The following is a 19976-nucleotide window of genomic DNA, read 5'->3' as shown; positions in this document are numbered from 1 at the left end:
CACATATCTCCATTTCTTTAGGGTTTTCTGTTTTTGTAACTTTATTAGTTTCCTTTGGTTGTGTCATATTTACCTGATTCTTTGTGATTCTTGATTCCTTGTATTGGTATCTGTACATTTGAATGAATAGTTTCCTCTTCCAGACTTTATAGGTTCACTTTGACAGAGACAGTCCTGCACCATCTGCTCAGTTTGTCCTGAACAGGTCAGTTGGTAGTGTCTGTGGGCAGACTGGGGTTGCTGTCAGGGTTTCTAGTTGGCTGAGGCCACTGCCTGTGCTCCAAGGTTAGCTGCTAACTAGGCTCCACAGTCAGGTGGGGCCACCAGCAGGGTTCTGCAATCACCTCTGGTCAGGCAAGGTCACAGGCTGTTTCTCTAGCAGAGTGGTGCAACGAGGTTGGACTATGTGGTTAGGCAAGTCCATGGCTGGGGTCCATTATCACTTCTGGTCAGGTGTGGTCTTAGGCTGTGCTCCCCAACTAGACGGTACTACTGGCTGGATTCCATGTTCAGACAGAGCTAAAAACAGGGCTTCATGGTTGGACAGGGACTCTGGCTGTGTTCTGCAATCAGGTAGAACCATACAGTGTGCCCCGAAGTTGGTTGGGGCCACAGGCTGGGCTTTGTGATCATATAGACCCATATCTACACTCTGTTCTTGGGCAAGGCTGCTGTCCAGGCTCCTTGGTCGAGAGGTGCCTCTAGCTGTAGCCTACAATTAGATGGGACTAGAGATTTTGCTACATGATTGAGTTGTCACTGTGTGGGCTGCCCACCCCAGTGAGGCAAGGCTGTGTTCAGGCAAGGCCATAGGCTAGGCTCTGTTGCAAGGCAGGTTGTAGGCTGGGTTCTATGGCCAGGCAGTATGATAGGCTGTGCTCACATGTGTGGCCAGAGACTATGTTCAACAGTTAGACAGGGGTGCTTGTTTGGCTCTTCACCCAAATGGAATTATGGGATGAGCTCTATGGCTGCCCAGGTTCTCTGGCCAGCGTTCCAAGTCAGTTGGTACTAAAGTCTACATTCAGTAGTTGGGTGGGGTTATGAATCTGGTTCCCTGCCCAGGTGGGTCTATGGAACAGATTCCTTAGATAGCAGGGTTCATTGACTGGGGACCCAAGTCAGGCAGAACTGCCAAACAAGTTCCCTGACCAGACAGGGCTACCAGTTCAGCTCTGCAGATGGGCAGAGCCACTGGATAGGATCTCTGCTCAGATGCCATGGCAAACAGGAATGCTGTCTGCCAAGATTTTGACATTGTAAGCCCCAGCCTTCTCCATCTCTATCTGATCCCCAGTGGTCAAGATTACCCCTGTGATCCTGCAGACTCTCCCAGTGATCCCCATGAGGCAAGAGTGGATTTTCCCAGGAGCTTCTCACAATGCTGGGGTTGCTGGATGTCCACTTAGGTTCTCTTTTTCCCAAAAACCACAGGTCTAGAGAGGCCCTCTTGGTGTGTTGCCATGCTATCCTGAAAGATAGGCAATGTAGTCAGAGGATGAATGCCTCTGACTTACCCTCTGAAGGCAGTCCTTCTCAGTCTCTGTGATCCAGGGGCTTCTGGGATTTTCACAATGACATCTTGCCTATGGATTGTTGCTAGTTAGGCTTCTCATGAAAGGGACAAAAGTCAGGAAGGACCTGTGCTGCCATCTTGATGGAGTCACTTTTCTACAGGAAATAAAGTCTTCCACCATGATATTGCAAATCATCCTTCCCTGATTTGTAACTGTGCCTGGAGATGAGGCTGTTTAAACAGTCCAATGCATTTCTTCAACAACCGAATAATGGGCCATGTTGGTTCATCAATATTCTATAACTCACCATTGTTAGCTGGTTATTTTCCTCATCATCCTTAAGAGAAATATCAAGATATTGAGTCCCAGATTATTCTTCTGTGGTTTGATAAATTTTTTAAGGAATTAGAATCAAACATATTCTCTACTTAATGTGTTATAATATATAATACATACACAGACACATGTATACACATACATAAAATCATGTGGAAATACTTTATGTGACCTCATTTTAATCATTCAAGACTATTAAACGTCATGCTAGAAATAGGAGATACCCACATTGGAATCTCGGTGGTGAGACTGACATTCATCGAATAAAAATGAATCTTGGTTTTACTAAATTAAAAAAAATCCTTTATAAAGAACCATAGTTAGGATACACTTAACCATGAACACAACTACTCACCACTATAGATAGGGTTCCGAAATGATCAGAATTTTGATAGAAAAATCCACAGGAAGAGATCATGCCTAGAGGTTTCTTTGGTTTTGGATGGATGCGTTTTTTTTAATGGATGTTTAAAATATAGATTTTAGAAATGCTGCTGTTACTGATGATGACAAGCTCCAGTTTTCTGTGGGTGTGGTCGCTGGAAAGGTGTGTGATGATTATAGGCTACAATAGAGGAATTGACCATCAGAAGACATCCAGAAACCCAGAGGATAAGGTATCTAAAGTTTTGCACAGGTAGGTGCTAATGTTAAACATATTTGGGGTTAGAAGAACTGGTTCTTACCCCAGACTGGCCCTTTGGCTGCATAACCCTTTTTCTCAGCTGTAAAACAGCAACAATAATGGTGAGGATGGTGATACTGGTGGTGAGGCAAGGATGATGACTGACTTACCTACTCACAGACCCAGGATTTAATAAAGATCATTTATGTGAGGGCATTTTAAAACTATAAGGCTCAAGACAAATGTAAGATAATTTAAAAAGTTACCTCTTGGTCACTGCATTGGCCAGGACTCAACCAGAGAAACAGAACCAGTAGAAAATGTATACTAAGTGATTTAATGCTCATAAAATTGTTGGGAACAGCCAGGAATGTCTAAAATTCACAGATAAGGTCATAGGAGAGGGAGGCTACATCCTCAAACATGAGCTGAAGCAGTCTGCAGGCAGAATTTCTTCTTCTGGGAAGACTTTTTTTTTTTAGATCTTATTTATTTATTCATGAGAGAAACAGAGAGAGAGGCAGAGACATAGGCAGAGGGAGAAGCAGGCTCCCTGTGGGGAGCCTGACATGGGACTCAATCCCAGGACCCCAGGATCATGACCTGAGCCCAAGGCAGATGCTCAACCACTGAGCCACTCAGGTGCCCCTGGAAAGACTGTTCTAAAGGCTTTCAACTGGTAGAACCAGGTAAATCCAGGTTTAAATAAGTCAACTGATTATGGACATTAATTACATCTACAAATGTTGTTTTATAGCAACATTATGTAACAACATCTTCGTAGCAACACCTAGATTTGATTGAATAAATAAATGGGGACAGTAGTTTAGTCCAGTTTGCACATAAAACTAACCATCACAGTCACATACAATTATGTGATCAGGAGCCAGTTACTTAGCTTCTTTAAACCTGGGTTTCCACATCTCTGAAATGGGATGGCTATCTAACGTCACAGGACAGTCATGAGGATCCAGTGAAGTACTATTTGTTTAAATAAATGTTAACCTTAAAGAGATGCCAGCACAAGGAAACAGAATCTAGCTAGCTAACCCTGGCACCATTTCTTAGTTAATAAGGAACAAAATTGCCCCCTACCCTTTATCTCACTAATAATATATATAAATTTGTCAACTCACCTCTGAGACTGACTGTGTTGTAATTAGTGTGATTCACACCACAGTTCTTTAAAAATCCTTATTTAAACATTGTTTCAAAATGTTTCACTACCTCCAATCTGTCATCCAAGTGGACAACTTCCCAGGATCTTGGGCAAGGCTCAGTTCCCCAGCTTTGCCCTTTAGGGTTCTGAGCAGAACATTTGTGTTGAGTCTAGGGATTTCCTGAACCAATTCAGCTTCTAAACAATGATATTTAAAGCAAACTCACCTTGAGTAGATGGCTGAACCATCTCCATCATGAAAGAGAAAAATCCCCAACGCATATCATAAACTTCACATAAACCAAGCAATTTTTAAAGATTCAGATCATAGGTGAATAATCTCCAAAATAAAGATTTCCTCTGCACATGTAATTATGATGCTTTGGAGCTTTTTCAAAATTGAGTCTTAAAAGGATGCTCAAGAAAAATAATTACAAATTCACCACAGCGGATTGAGAGAAATTCAGGGATTTAGTCTGAGAAAATACTTTTGGTGTTTGCAGAGGATGGCATTTGGGAGGATATTGGGTTCTGCCCTGGTTAGAGCCAGGCACTAATAGCAACTTATAGGCAGAACCAAAATAATGCTACAGCTGATGGTAGAGACAGGCTTTGAGAATTCTCAAGAATCCCAGCCTCCCCAAATAGAACTTCATTAACCTGCCCTATTTCCACTGGGTCAAATCACGTCACATATTTTCTACTCATCAATTCCCAGCCAGCCAACCGAATATCATGAAATGTTTAAATATCTCCCTTGCCAGTGTCCTATAATTTAAGTCCATCTTTTCCTCTCTCTTATTTCCCTATATACCTTGTCCCCAGTCAAAAAGCAACCGGTTGTAATTACTTAATCAACTATAGTCTTTGAATGCCTACTATGTGCCAGGTACTTTTATAATAGGCTGTGATTACAGTAAAATATAAAATAGGATCTCATGATCTAGGAGAGTTAGTGCAGGAGTTAATTAAACAAATCATAGTAAAATATGAGATGTGCAATAAGAAAAATAAGTGAAAATGCTACAGGAGTCCAGAGGGAAAATGACCAAATATAGCTGAGCAGGGGGTGAAGATGATGCTCAAATCGCTCCTTGAAGATGAGGAGGCACCTTCCACACATACCTGATACTCAGTGGGTATTTACTACATATCCTAAACTAGGGAAGTGCTTCATGTATGCTGGGGAAAGAACCATAGTTACCCTCACTTAGAGACTTAGAGAGAGGCATAGCTTGTTTCTAGGTCACATCTAGTAAAGGAGTGACACCGATATAGTCACTAAAGAACTAAAGACTTCAGGAACTAAGATATTTTCCAGGCCAAACAGCAAAAAGAAGCACAGCACAAAAGAGTGTGGTCAACTGGGAAGCAGTGCTGAACCTCTTATGTGTCCTGTTCCCTTGAAAACAAGAAGTAAAAACTCAACAAATCTTTCAGCTCTTTCAGAACCATGTAGTCGGTCCAAGTCCCTGCTCCGCTGTGTCAGATATACTTGGACCCAAGCTCGAGCTTGTCAATAAACCCTCGTGTGTTTGCATCGGTGTCAGCTCCTTGGTGGTTTCTCGGATTCGCGATCTTGGGCACAACAAGGAGCAGCGAAAGGGCCTGTGGTTCCGAATAAAGAAGATACTTCTCTGTGTTCTGGGGTTGTATGTTGCCATTCCATTTCTCATCAACCTGTGTCCTGGGATACAGGCCAAACTGATTTTCTTGAATTTTGTGAGGGTTCCCTATTTCATTGACTTGAAAAAACCGCAGGATCAAGGTTTGAATCACACGTGTAATTACTACCTCCAGCCAGAGGAAGATGTGACCATTGGAGTCTGGCACACTGTCCCTGCTGCCTGGTGGAAGGACGCCCAAGGAAAGGACCAGATGTGGTATGAGGATGCCTTGGCTTCCAGCCACCCTATCATCCTGTACCTCCATGGGAATGAAGGCACCAGAGGAGGCGACCATCCTGTGGAGCTTTATAAGGTGCTGAGTTCCCTGGGTTTTACCACGTGGTCACCTTTGACTACAGAGTTTGGGGTGACTCAGTAGGAACCCCATTAGAGCGAGGCATGACCTATGATGCACTCCACGTTTTTGACTGGATCAAAGCCCGGAGTGGAGACAACCCTGTGTATATTTGGGGTCATTCCCTAGCACTGGGGTGGCGACAGGTCTGGTGCGGCGCCTCTGTGAGCGAGAGACACCTCCAGATGCCCTTATATTGGAATCTCCGTTCACTAATATCCGTGAGGAAGCTAAGAGTCATCCATTCTCAGTGATATATCGATACTTCCCTGGGTTTGACTGGTTCTTCCTCGACCCCGTTACAAGCAGCAGAATTAAATTTGCAGATGATGAAAGCCTGAAGCACATCTCCTGCTCCCTGCCTATCCTGCCTCGGAGGCTGAGCCGGTCGTGCCCTTCCAGCTTGGCAGAAAGCTCTACAGCATCGCTGCTCCATCTCGAAGCTTCCGAGACTTCAAAGTTCAGTTTATCCCCTTTCACTCAGACCTTGGCTACAGGCACAAGTACATCTACAAGAGCCCTGAGCCTCCACGGATACTGAGGGGGTTGCTGGGGAGTCAGACCCGGGCACCAGCACTGAGTCCTGCTGCCTGAAGGAGCATGAAGACCTCTGCCCTCCCCGTCTGCTGTGGCCGCTCGGCGTCCTTGATGCTCCTGGACAGAGGACCCGGATGCCAGCTGGGGCGGGCGGAGGAGGCCCAGCTGACCCAGGGCGCCCACCTGGGCAGCTGGGAGCGTGGCTGTCCGTGGAAGGCACAGGTTGTTGGCGTGTGATCGATCCCATCCCTCTTATTGCCCCTGAACCTGAGCTCTTGTCGGGCGGACAGTGACCATGCAGGCCAGCCCCCCGCTGCTGGACCCCACACCTGCTGAGCTGGGCCCAGGGGTCCTGGGGCGGGGGTGTGGGGTCTGGGGACCATGCTGCGTGAGATGGCGGCGGTCCCAGCCCTCCCCCCAGCACCCTTTGTTCCCCGGGGCCTCACAGTGGGGGATGGGTCCACGACCGGCACTTCCTCTGCTTTCTCCCCATCTGTCCACCTAACCTGGCCTTGGACTGAGCATTTATTTAAGAATAAAATTGTGGTGGTGGTCAAAAAAAAAAAAAAAAAAGAACCATGTAGTCTGTTTGTGATTCAACTGGGCTAAAACATTCCATTCCCATGGTTTTTCTCAGATCTTCCTACAGCCGGGTCATCCCAGAGTAGACATATCCATATGATTTCATGCCAGTCAGCCTATAGGAAACAATCCTTAAGAAGAGAGACAGTGTTTTATGGATCTTTTGTGTCCTCTGAGCACCAAACCCACAGATAGAAACACAACACACTCAATGCATGCTATTTAATTGATGAATTTTTTAAATTATTTATTATTAAGATACAGCATATTATTAGTTTCAGAGGTAGAATTTAGTGATTCATTGGTTGCCTAAAAGTTGCTTTAAGTCACACAGTTGAAACAAGACTCTTTGACTCTAAATCAGTGGTTTCTAGCTTTTCATAGGCATTGAAATGCTCTGGGGAGTTCTACAAAATAGTTACACCTGGGTCCTTCCCCCAGAAATAACTAAGAGGGCCGAGGTGCGGCCCAGGAGGATTGTTGTTGTTGTTGTTTGTTTGTTGAGGGGGTTTTTGTATATTTTTTTATTGGAGTTCGATTTGCCAATATATGGTATAACACCCTGTGCTTATCCCATCAAGTGCCCCTCTCAGTGCCCGTTACCCAGTCACCCCATCCCCCTGCCCACCTCCCCTTCCACTACCCCTTGTTCGTTTCCTGGAGTTAGGAGTCTCTCATGTTTTGTCACCCTCTCTGATTTTTCCCACTCATATTCTCTTCTTTCTCCAATAATCCCTTTAACTATTTTTTATATTCCCCATATGAGTGAAACCATATAATGTTTGTCCTTCTCCGATTGACTTACATCACTCAGCATAATACCCTCCAGTTCCATCCACATCTAAGCAAATGATATTTGTCGTTTCTAATAGCTAAGTAATATTCCATTGTATATATATATACCACATCTTCCTTATAATTGATGAATTTTTTTGTCCAATGCTTTGCTATGGGAATTCAACACCATAACAGGATTCCAAGGAAAGAGTCATTTGGAAAAATTATCTAGCCAAATCAAGGTAATTAAACTCAATGCCTGGGATTACAATGTAGAAGAACTAGGGTTTGATTTTAGACAATTTGCTCTTTTCCAAAAAGTGTCCTAAAGGCAAAACAGAAATCCTACTTCCCTAGTTAGTAGGATTTAAATCCAATTACTAATTAAGTTGATTTTCTTTATTCTTACCTCCATTTGCTCATTGATTCCTAGCACTGAGTCATGATTAGGGACAAGCATAATCCATTAAGCAGATGCAAACTTACAAAAGTTAAAGAACATTTTGGAAGTACAGTATGAACAGATCTCTTTGAAGAGTGGAAGGTGGAGGAGGTAAGTAACAATATTATGTGAAGAATCTGCTGGGAAGCTCAGAACATGACAAGTGTAAAGATAGTTAAAACATGTTTTTCAACAGCACTTCACCTTGGACCTTAATAAAGGTCTGAAATCTTGGAAAATCACTTTTGGTTGCAACTGACTCTAAATAAGGGTGTCATAAAAATTTCTTCCAGAAAAACTCAGGGAGCTATATGAGTTTGCTAGTGCTGCCCTAACAAAATACTGCACACTGGGTGACTTAAAAGCATTTTATTACAGTTCCAGAGACTAGAAGCCCAAGATCAACATATAGGAAAGTTTGGTTTTTCATGAGGTTGCTCTCCTGATTTGCAGGTAGCCACCTTCTCACTGTCTTCACATAGCTTTTTCCTGTATAATCATGTGTGCCTGGTGTCCCTTTATTTTCTCATAAGGACACTAGTCCCATAAAGTCATGCCCTTCTCAGGGCAGCCAGTATCTGGTGACTGAGAGAGAGAAGTATAAAAGTCCAGCCATTTCAGCCCAACACAAGATATTCATGGGTAGCACTCACTGCAGAGCACCTGCCATGTGGGCTGAAGCTTTGTCAGACCTGCAAATCAATTCCAATTCTCAGTCAGCCTAATCTTGCCCCGCCAAATGTTGATTCTTAATAAATATCTTGCTCTCCAAATTCTATCCCCACTTCTGGAGAAAGAACACAACCTACTACAAATAGTTTTCAAAGCCCTGCAAGAAAATAAGCTTAAATATATAATTTTATGTCCAGCCAAATTGCCACTCAAATATTAAGGTTGAATGTTAAATCATGCAAGACTCATAGTACCTCCTTATGTCCCCTTTTTGGGAAAAAAATTACTTGAAAATATGCTTGAGAAGTTAAAAAAAGTTCAAGAAAATGGAAACCATGAAAACAGTGAGCCCAAAGCCACAGGTGCATTGAAAAAGAAAACCAGAGACACAACTGTGCCATGAAAAAATGAACAGTCCCAACTAGAATATTAGGATATCAGGAGAAAAAATCTTCACAAAAAGATAGATTCTTATTTGATAGGTAATGTGATCACATGAGAAAATCTTTGTAAATGGTGAACGAATCATTTTTCAATAAGAAAAGTCAAAAAAATTAGAAACTTTAGACACAACATCTATATTAATAAAATACATATATATAGCACATTTAAAATGTCATCATTTTGAGAAGCTGAAGTAAATGAAAATAAGTTCTTATTTTCACATTTTGAAAGCTTATTCAGAAAAGGGGATGGCCTGAATCTACACAACATACATTTGTATTATTTTCTACTCCCAGAAGTGCCACTCTGCTTGATCTTGGGGTGACTAATATGTAATCATAACATTGCTAATGACCCATATGGCAAAGCAAGGAGAAGCTAAGCATATTTATAAAATAGAATGAAAAAGTAATAAGCCTTGATGACGTTTAATGATGTAGTTGGGGCAGCCCAGGTGGCTCAGCGGTTTAGCGTCTATCTTTGGCCCAGGTCGTGATCCTGGAGTCCGGGGATCGAGTCCCATTTCGCACTCCCTGCATGGAGCCTGCTCCTCCCTCTGCCTGTGTCTCTGCCTCTCTCTCTCTCTCTCTCTCTCACTCAAGAATAAATAAATAAAATCTTTTTAAAAAATGATGTAGTTGGAAAATCACGAGATTGCAAGGAGAGAAAGTTAAAGGAAGTTCAGAGCTTCTCATTTCATCTTCTATCTCTCAGAACAGTGAATCCAATTTGTCTAAATTTGATGGATCGAGATGAAGCATTTGAAGTCTACTTTTAAAAATTCTTGATGTGCCAATAGAAGAACCCACTCAATAAAAAAAGAGTAGTAGGATGAGGTGGGAAGGTGGGGGGAGTGGGACAGTTTTTTTTCTTTTTAATCACACAGAATAGAGTCTGTAACTAATGTTTAAAATTAATAATTGGAGATATAAAAGTTTCACATACTACTGAGAATTTTGAAGATAACTATTGGAAGAACCAAAAGCAAGAAGAACCTACCCATGGGAAATGAATCAGAAGAAGGCAGAGATGGGATAAGGAACAGGTAATTTTTGCCTAATGCCCTTCTGCACTGTTTGAATTTAACTCTCCACATTCATAAATACTTCACCTGGCTTCTGCTCTCCTCTGTCCCCTCTGTCAGCTCCCATTCATGACTCTCTACCTGAACTCTGATGTTTCCTTCACCTTCAGAACACAGTTTCCTCTTTATGTCTACCTGTTCCACCTGTTCTAGGACTCAAGAATAAGGTGGCTCAATCCTCCATCATCCCATCCCCTTTTCTGAACGCTGGCCTACGCCTGAGAGTAAAATCTTATCTCCCCAACTGGTTTACAAGTGCTTTAGCTAACTTCCTCTGTGTACCTAGAAAGTCCAGCTTCATTATACATGCATGGGCCAATTCATACTTTTTCGAGTGCACTGAGCCAGTCACTAGCCATGTGACCATGAGCAGGCCATGTCACCTCCTGAAGTCTCACTTTTCTCCTCTATAAAATGAACACATCTAAGGTCCAAACTCTGAAAGGCAATGATCGATTTGGTGCATGTGGATAGACAAGATTCAAGACACACCCCGTTGGGGGAAAAATAGATCTTAAAGACATTTTCTTTATATACCCAATCACAAATCAGAGTAGAATTGTGGAAAAAACAAAAACACAAACTTTGGCAACTAGTTTTAGATACCTGAGTGTTCTTCTGTGTCACCTGGAAAGCCCAGCAGAGTGAACTTCACCTGAAATGAGCATCTTCAAGCTATGTAGCCTCCAACGGGTCACTTCACTAGTCTGGCCGCATTTCCCACATTCACTTTGTGGTAGGAATGAAAGAGATGCTCTTTAGAGTCTCCAACCAAGGCTGGGATTATGGAAGGCTTCCTTACTGGGCCCTGCATCCTAACAGCTCCCAAGTTCATGGTCCAGTGTTGTAGCCTGCCAGTTCAGAAAAGAAACCACACTACTCCCTCTACCCCTGGCATGTCCAGAATTCTTCCTAAATCTGACCCAAACATAAGATGCTGCCTCTAGCCTTTTCTTTCACTAATCTTCACCTCATGTCCAGATTTTCTCTTTATCTGCTTCCTTGAACTCTTCCCCAGGCCCTCCCTCCTTCCCTGGACACCATGTCCAGGACATGGGTGCTAGCTCTGTTTGCCCCATGCCTTGTTCCAGTGTCAGGGTCATTCCGTAAGGTAAGGGAAACCCTGAATAGCCCAACAGTTGTATTAAATTAAATTAAAGGTGTTTTTCAAGCAATGAGAATTATAATAAAACACCCGTCCAAAGGAACCCACAAGTGATGTGCTCAATGCATAATTGGTATTATCATTAAAGGTCAAAAATCAGTCATCAGTGAGGAATGAAACAATCTATGTGGAACTAAATCTCCACCAGCCAATGAGGACCAGGAAAGGTGGTTGGCATGCCATCAGGGAGCAATTGGCCTAGAGAGCTCATTGCCCTGGCAAATGAGAATTACTCTAATTATCCCATTGGCAGGTTTTAGAAATTTTTAAAATATACTCTCTACAAGTGTCATAGTGTCAAAACAATTATTTGCCTGCTTGAGCAGGTGTCAGGCATTGTAAAGTGTGTATGTCCTTGTAAAATTAAATGAGAAACTTTCAGAAATTGGTGTAAGCTGGGGTTCTAATTATAGTATATTCAGATACCTAAAGTCAGGAGGTAAAGAGAGAGGAACTCTGATTTTCCTTTTTCTATTTCTTTTCCCTGAGGCACTGAATTATAAGTACACATGCGGTAATGGTAGAATGTGCCACCTGAACTTCAGGGAGGGATTCTAAGACACCTTGCCTACCATTCTTGCCTTTGAGCCATCACTGGTCCTTAAGCATGGGTTACTTTTCTCTGCACAGTCTGAATTTCACCTACATTGTCTCCCTTGGTCCCCCACACCAGACTTGCATGTTCAGCCAGGCAGCATCTTTGCCCCATTTTACAGCTGTAAAGCTGAATGGTATTCCAAGTCTCCTAATTCCAAGACAGTCACTCTTTCTCCCATATGACTCCCTATATCCATTCCTTCCTTGTCCAGTTACTAAATCTCTTCTAAAATTACCTTGATGCTCACCCTCTTGTTGCTGTTTCATAGACTCTGAAACTCTTCAACAGATAAGTAGTTAAGAAATAAAATAGGCAGCCACCAACATGATACCCCTTGAGCTATTCACAACTAGTAGATATTGAATTAATGGTGAATGATCAGTTGACTGAAATAATAACACCAGGAAGGGTATTCCCCCACAAATTGAAGGAATACTTAATTCAACCAGTGTTGATTAGTAGTCTACTATAGACAAGGAATGTGTACAGGAATGTTACATGAAATGTAACATTTCATGTTACATGAAATGAGGCAAGATTTCTTCCTTAGGGAATTTAGCACTTGAATGCTAGACAGAAATGTTCTAACAACAAGAATCAAAGGGCAGAAGGAAATAACAGCTTGTTGTCAAGGGACTCTTCATCTTCTCCATGGTTAAGCACCTCCTATGCAATGAATGTTTTATCCCCATTTGTGACAACCCTCACAATTCTACAAGAACAGAAGTGATCCATCTGGGTCACCATAACTCTTAGAGTTATCTTTGGATTCCAAAGGGAAGCAGTGTGAATTAATTGCAGATTAATAGGTTCGGGTGGTACCCTACCAGAGCCTCTTTTCCAGGCAGTACAATTATCCCCTAGACACTGCGAGTACTGACTGTCATGAGCTCCAACTGGCCCCTTGCTTCAGAAAATTGCCCTTGGCTGATGAGAGCCTCCTGGCCTGAGAAGTCACGGCCTCACTCCCAGAGATGGCCCACAGCAGATAACTGATAAGGGCTCAGTTTCTTGGCCTCAAGGTGGGGACCACTCTATGGTGTGGTTTATGCTCCAGAACCCCCTGTGGATCAAACTCAGGCTGAGTTTCCTGCGATCACAACCTTATTTGCCCTTTTCTTTTCTTTTCCTGCCTGCCCCCCTGCCTCCTCTAGGCTTCTCCCATCAGCACCCTTCCAAGATCCCAGGAGTCCAAATCATGGTCTTAGGCTCTGGCTTCTGATATCTAAGACAGTTACCTGTTCTTTGGGCCCCCATTTCCTCAACTGTAAAACCCTGGGAATAGGTCACAAGTAGTTGTGAGAGCTAGTAAGATGATGTAATTCAAGTTCCTTATAAATTCCTAGGCTCAATAAATCATAGCAAGGATTTGTCCTTTTTAGTTACATGTAAGAGAACTTCTGGTCTCTGTGATATAGAATAGAGACCTCAGGCAGCCTCAGCTGGCCATAGTGACCAAAGCACCAGAAGTAGCCAGAAGCTTGTAAATAAACAAGGAGGCAGTCCACCCTCAGGATTATGGAGGGCCAGTCAGGACTTTTGCCAACAAAGTGCATTTTGTACCCAATTTACCACAAGTGGGGACAGGAGCTGGTCAAGAACCTGGTGGAGGGGAACAGGTGGCAGGGGCAGCGGGGTGCCATTGCAGGAGTTTCAATTCAGTACATTTGTAGGTTAGCTTTGCTGTTCACCTTTTAAGCAGAAGGGCAAATAGATTGCCCACCAGATAAAACAGCTTTCTCTGAAATATTGCTTCCTGACTCCACCGTTTCATCTCCATTGGCTGCGTATTCCCTCCCCCTGTCCTTTCAGGCTGGCTTTCCACCATCGCTGCAGGGTAAGCCTGAGCTGATGAAGGCACCTGGCTTTTGTGGCAGCTCTTCAAAGCTAGAGGTCAGGTGTGTTTCTAGGATTTAATTAAGCTGGAAATGAAATCCAGCCCTGGAGTGGCTCATCATCTTTATTATCACTTTTCTTACCGCTTGTCAGGCCACAGTGGCTCTGGGTCTTGAAAAGGAAGAAGTGGGATGCTTCCCAGGCAGAGCTCAGTTAATCTATTTCACACAGCATTTCAGGTACCTTCCTCCATTTTAACAGGATGGGGGAAAAAAAGCATGCCCAGAACCTTCTGGGGAAAAGAATTACCCTAAAATGAACAAAAGAAAAATGCATTTTGAAATAACACATTATTTCAAACATATTTCTCATTATAGTGTAATATAGCACGTCCCCACTACAAAAATGTATGAGATATAAAAACATAAAGATTTTTAAAATAACCTGTAATCTCACCAGCTAGTTAGAAACAACCACTGTTAATATTATGGTCTCCTTTCTGCCAAGCACTGGTGTGTGTTCCAGGGCTTAACATATAGAAAGAAGGAGTCCTCTTTAAGATGGGAAGAATCTGATCCTATAGTAGTTGTGATTGACTACATAATCATTTTTTTAATTATTTATGTATATATTCACTAACATTATATCATATAGAACACTAGTTCACTGAGACCAAGAAGAGGTTTTTTTCCCCCTTTTCAAGCATACTAGAGCTAGGAAAAAGTCAGGACTTAAAAGAATTTCCATGCTCAGTAATGCTACAGACCATCACATTGCAGTCATGTTTTCTGTGCCTAATAAAATATTCTATAGTCACTCAGATTAATCAAATGAGATGAAGGGATTTATACACTGCTGTGCACTGAGAAAGGGGCTTAACAGTCTCCCAAAATAATATCATTTGACATCCAGAGCTATTAGACTGCATCAGCAGAGGGTATTCATTCTGTAGCCTGATTTGTGTTCGGCGGGTGGCAGTCCCCTTCACATCCCCTTAGTGTGGTGAAGGTTGGCAGCTACAGGGCGCTGACCTTTCTCACTCTGGAGATGTGATTGCTTTCACACTGATCACATAGAAACACTTAGCAAATCTCATACTGTTAACTCCATCGCACACTAGCAATGCTGGCATTTTATGACTGTCATGTAGCATTAGCCAGCTGAAAACTCACGAAGATGGGGAAGCCATGCTGAATTAATAACTTCTAAGGTAGTAATTTATCAGTTTTCATGCAACTAATAAGCACCACTTTGGCCAAAGACAAAAGTCACTAAATCATGGACTACTGAGCAAAGAAGGAAACTTCAAGAACTTCTCATCCAGCACCCTCACTTTGCAAGTAAAGGAAACTGAAGACCAAAGAGGAAGAGGGATTTTTTTTTTCAAAGTCACAGGGCTAGGATTGGAGTAGTGGCTTTCAACCTGCATGTCAGCAGTATCAGATCTTAAATGGAATCCTGCATGTACAACTACAATATGCATGAAACGTCTAAGAAAGTAGCACCATGAATGAAACAAGGCCAGCATTCAAAGGTCTATCCTTCCTTGTCCATCTCAGCTATGAGATATCTCAGAGACCCCTGAATCTCTATGAAGCACAAATCGAAACCACTTTCCCTTAGAATACTGGCTCCAGGAACATTTCTTACACCTCCAAATATTCTTTATGTAAGCAAATAATCTGTGTTAGACTGATAAATGATTTAAATTAGAAAAGTGTGATCTCACAGTCTTCTCATTTGCAAAAGGAAAACATTAATGGTCTCCAAAACAGCAAGTGAATATCCATTAGAAGCTGAACAATGAAAATGAGTGGACATTGTAATAGCCTCTCCCAACATCAATGCTAAGCCATGATCCACTGTAGAGGCTATGTGGTTTTGGTGGGACTGGCTCCAGCCCCAGGCTCAGCTCCAGCCCCAGGAATGGTTCAGGATTGGCCTTAAACCAATTAGCTACGGGTTTCCACTGAACTGGCAAATGTCAATAGTTGACTCAGATCCACTGAGTAAGAACAAACATTGACTTTGGTTTGGGGGCAAAACAAAGTTTAGAAATTGAAGAATACAAAAGGATGTCAAGATGGTAAAAACAAAGTGGTAGTTGCCAGAGGAAAAGGGGCTAGAGGAATGGGTCAAACAGGTAAAGGAGATTAAGTACCAACTTCTAGTTATAAAATAAATAAGTCACAGAGATGAAAAGAACAGCATAAGACATTGTATGGTGACAGATGGTAACTATCCTTATCGTGGTGAGCATTACATAATGTATAGAATTGTTGAATCACTGTGTTGATCATCTGAAATTAATATAACATTGTATGTCAACTACACTCAATAATTTAAGATTTTTAAAAACAATACAACAGAGGTCCACGATATTCTCTAAAGAAGTTATAAGCTTCCAGGCTACAAAGATTCTAAACAATAGATCCAGAGTTACAGACCAAAATTTGAGGGTAAGGTCACATCAGACTTCTAGATAGCCAACTGCCCCCCCCCCCACCATAAGTAAGGCTGGAACTGTTGTGCAGTTCAGCTAGTCTGAGGAAGGCTTGGGTCTTCCTCATTTGGGTCAGCTACACACCATCACTTTTGAGATTATGTAATATATGATATAGCTAAGGAGTATGACCAAATGCAATACACGTGGGCATAAATACAGCCCTATTTATTATGCTCAGTCTTCCCAAGCTAACAAAATCTGGTCTAGTGAATATCTGAACCAAGGACTGGCAAATCAAAATGGGGCTTAGTTACCCTATCCTTAGGAGTCAGGCCTAGATGCCATTAAACCATCTATGAAGTCTTTCTTGCAGTTTAATTTATCGCCAGAGTGATTGGTTCAAGAATAGATAAGTGCCCTAATTGGTCCAATTAGACATCTTCAACCAGAATAAGACTGAACTGTGTACGGGACTCTGATTTGAACTGTGTATGGGACTCTGATTACTTTTGAATGGGGTAACATTGGTTATTCCAGTGTGATCAATTCTGATTGACAGTTAGAAATGGAAAAATGTGGTGAGCACAGCATAATATATAGAGTTGTTGATTCACTATGTTGTATATCTTCTGTAACTAATATAACATTGTATATCAACTATGTATAGTCATATATATATATATATTCCTTAAGTATTAAAAAAAGAATGGGAGAATAAATTTAAAGCTAATTAATTGTGTTTTAATGGCAGGAAATCTAATATAGAGAGATTCTATAAAAAAAGAAGGAGAAGGAGAAAGAGAGGGAGGGAGGAAGAGGGGAGAAGGATAGAAAGGAAGGCAGGAAAGAAGGAAAAGGAGGAAAGAGAAAGAAAGAAGAAGAAAGAAAAAAGAAAGAAAGAAAGAAAGAATAAAGAAAGAGAAAGAAAGAAGAAAGAAAGAAAGAAAGAAAGAAAGAAAGAAAGAAAGAAAGAAAGAAAGAAAGAAAGAAAAAGAAAGAAAGACTGACTGTCGGACGGAGGAAGCAAGGAAAGAAGGAAGAAAATAATTAAATGGGGCAGGGGTAGATCAACCAATAATTCTATCACATTTACCCTTGTTAAGGTGTCCTAAACTTCGTTCTTCTGAACCACTTCACTCCCACCTCTGCTGACTTGCAAGAAAACCTACCTTGAAAATATCCAGAAACAAGACACTAATAAAGATGAATAAATAGCTTCATTTTCCCCTCTACTTCACAACACAGGAACAACATCATTTGAAATACATATATTGAGCTCTCAGAAGAGGTGCTGCATTAGTTTCCTAGAGCTTCCATAATAAATTACAACAAACTGGGTGGCTTAAAACAACAGAAGTTTATTCTCATGCTTCAGGTGGCCCAAAGTCTGAAACCAAGGTGTCAGTGGAACTCACTTTCACCGAAACCTCCTGTGGGGAATCCTCTCTGGCTCTTCCAGCTTCTGGTGGCTCCTCGAGTTCCTCGGCCTCTGTCTCTGTCCTCATGTGGCCTTCTCCACATATCTCTGTGTGTCAAACCTCTCTGTCTTTTCTCCTGTAGGAATACTTGTAAGGATGTAATCATTCTAAATTCAGGATGATTCCACTAGGGGTCCTTAGCTCAATTTCATCTTCAAAGACCCTATTTCCAAAAAAGGTCACATTCATAATTGCTGGGAATTAGATCTTGAATATATCTTTTAAAGGAGCACTATTCAAGGTACCAAGATGGTGAATGTATGCTCTTGATGTTTTGACAACCATTATTTCTGACTATATGAGGAAGTCACTACCCAAACTAACACCAGCCCCTCAAAAGCAGTATAACTGAAACTAAACTCAGTTTTACTCCTCCGCAATATGATTTGATCCCTGAATTTTGCACTATTAATGCCCCACATTGAATCAGTTTCTATGCTCTATTTTACACATGAAATTTCTCTTGCAATCATTTCCTTCTCCACCCTACAACCACTGTTTCAGATGTTGGAATTCCTCCCCCCGCACCAGTCTTAGTGTTGGCCTCTTTGACTTTGGCTTCACCTCCCAATACCCCTAACCCAACTCCCCACAACTAAAAGATGATTTCCTAAAATAGCAATCTCTTCAAAACCCAACAATAACTTTCTCCATTTATCTCTTGTTAAACCTCACAGTTACTTCAAGGATTATCTAAACTGCTCAGATGCCACTCACTCCAAGAAACATTCTGTAATCTCCCCCATTGTAAAAGTCTTCTCTTCTCTGAATTCCCATAGCCATTCCTCTTCACTTCATCTTATTTTAGTAATTGGTAGTTTGGGGCAGCAATCTACAGCTACTTCCATCAGGGACTCATCTTTGCATCCCTAGCAATGGTCACATTTTGAGTCATTTATTGACTTCTTCTGGGATTTATCTTCATCCTCACTGCTCCAAGAACTAATGCTCATTCTTAGTTTGGGCCCTGATGTGAGTCTACCTCCTCGGCCCCACCATACTTGATTAGACATGAACAAAGTTTGGGACAATCAGACGTTCTTCTTTGGACTAAAAATTGAGACTGAGAAATTACAATTCCTTTAGGAATTACTTATTTCAACAGAAGAGGAATTTATTTTCATTCACATTGACACTTGTATGGTCAGTAGACCTGTCTGTCTCTGGTTCACCACAAAATGAGTACAGAAATTGAGAGTATACATTTAAAAACTTCTGTTGGAATTTGACAGAGTAATTTTATATCTGTTGACCTTAATAATTTAAAATGTAAGTTATATTTTGTATTTATTTTTAACTTCTAATAACATTTTGAAGTAAATTGACTCATAAAAAGTTACCAAAATGTACAGCATTTCCATGTACCCTTTGCTCCACTTCCCCCAATGATAATATCTTATTTAACCATAGCACATTGGTCCAAACCAGGAAATCGAGTACCATTTCATTTGTATTATATTCTGCAAAAGTATCCATGTATGACACATTTGAATATTTTTTTAAAAACTAGTTTTCCATTGCAGATCATTTGGAGAGAGCTAGTTTACATAATCTCATTACAAAAATAATTAAAGGTAGCAACAGAAAATGATAAAAGAGTAGAAATGCCACAGGCTTGGGACCAGTCAACTTGATGAAGCTCCTACCTACCCCAGTGTAGCTGTGGAAAAATTCTATAACCAGAAATGGGGTTAATAGTTACTAACTGGAATATAGCGATAAGAGTTATTCTGTGTCACAGAACTACAAGGATCAGAGGCATTTTGAAAATATTTTCAAATGCAAGCTAATGTTTTTTCTTATTTTACAAGCTCTAAATAATTTTCAAGCCCCTTCTACATGCATTATAAACCTCTTTCATTTTTACAAGGGTGGTTTTCTCAGAATGTGGAGAGGTCTGCATGGTGTCAAACAGCCAGGATGAGAGTCAAGGTAGGAACTCAGGGTCTCTTTCCCAGAACAAGCTGCTTTTCACTCCCCACCTGATGCTATCTCAAATCTTCAGTAATCCAATAACCCAAGGGAAGAAAAAAATCATTTGTGTAAGTTTTACAGGTTACATTGCTAACTTAAAGAACTAGTTAAAAAAAAAATACTTGGTGTTTTATGATAGTTGGCCTTTGTCACTTATGCTTCCTTTTCATTTACATGTAATTCTGTGCTTTCTTCCCCTTTCCCAAAAGTGGCATCATAGAGGTTGCTAAGCAATTGTCCCTGACAAGGTCTCAGCACCTGTCAATAAAATGGAATATTCTC

At 41.4% G+C, this 19976-nt stretch overlaps 1 long non-coding RNA gene and 1 pseudogene across 1 annotated transcript in view; one reads left to right on the top strand and one right to left on the bottom strand.

Annotated features, from left to right (window-relative positions):
• Nucleotides 1-6573, top strand: part of LOC112933252 (lysophosphatidylserine lipase ABHD12 pseudogene) — a 44527-nt pseudogene extending 37954 nt beyond the window's left edge.
• The window catches only part of LOC140594433 (uncharacterized), a 431755-nt gene that overhangs the window by 395574 nt on the left and 16205 nt on the right, over nt 1-19976 (bottom strand). The gene's annotated exons all lie outside the window — the stretch shown is intronic.

This window comes from Vulpes vulpes, chromosome 11, assembly GCF_048418805.1.
Source record: "Vulpes vulpes isolate BD-2025 chromosome 11, VulVul3, whole genome shotgun sequence".
In the NCBI taxonomy this organism is placed as follows: domain Eukaryota; kingdom Metazoa; phylum Chordata; class Mammalia; order Carnivora; family Canidae; genus Vulpes; species Vulpes vulpes.
Note: the sequence above shows the minus strand (reverse complement) of the source record. Positions and strands in the feature narration are given on the sequence as shown.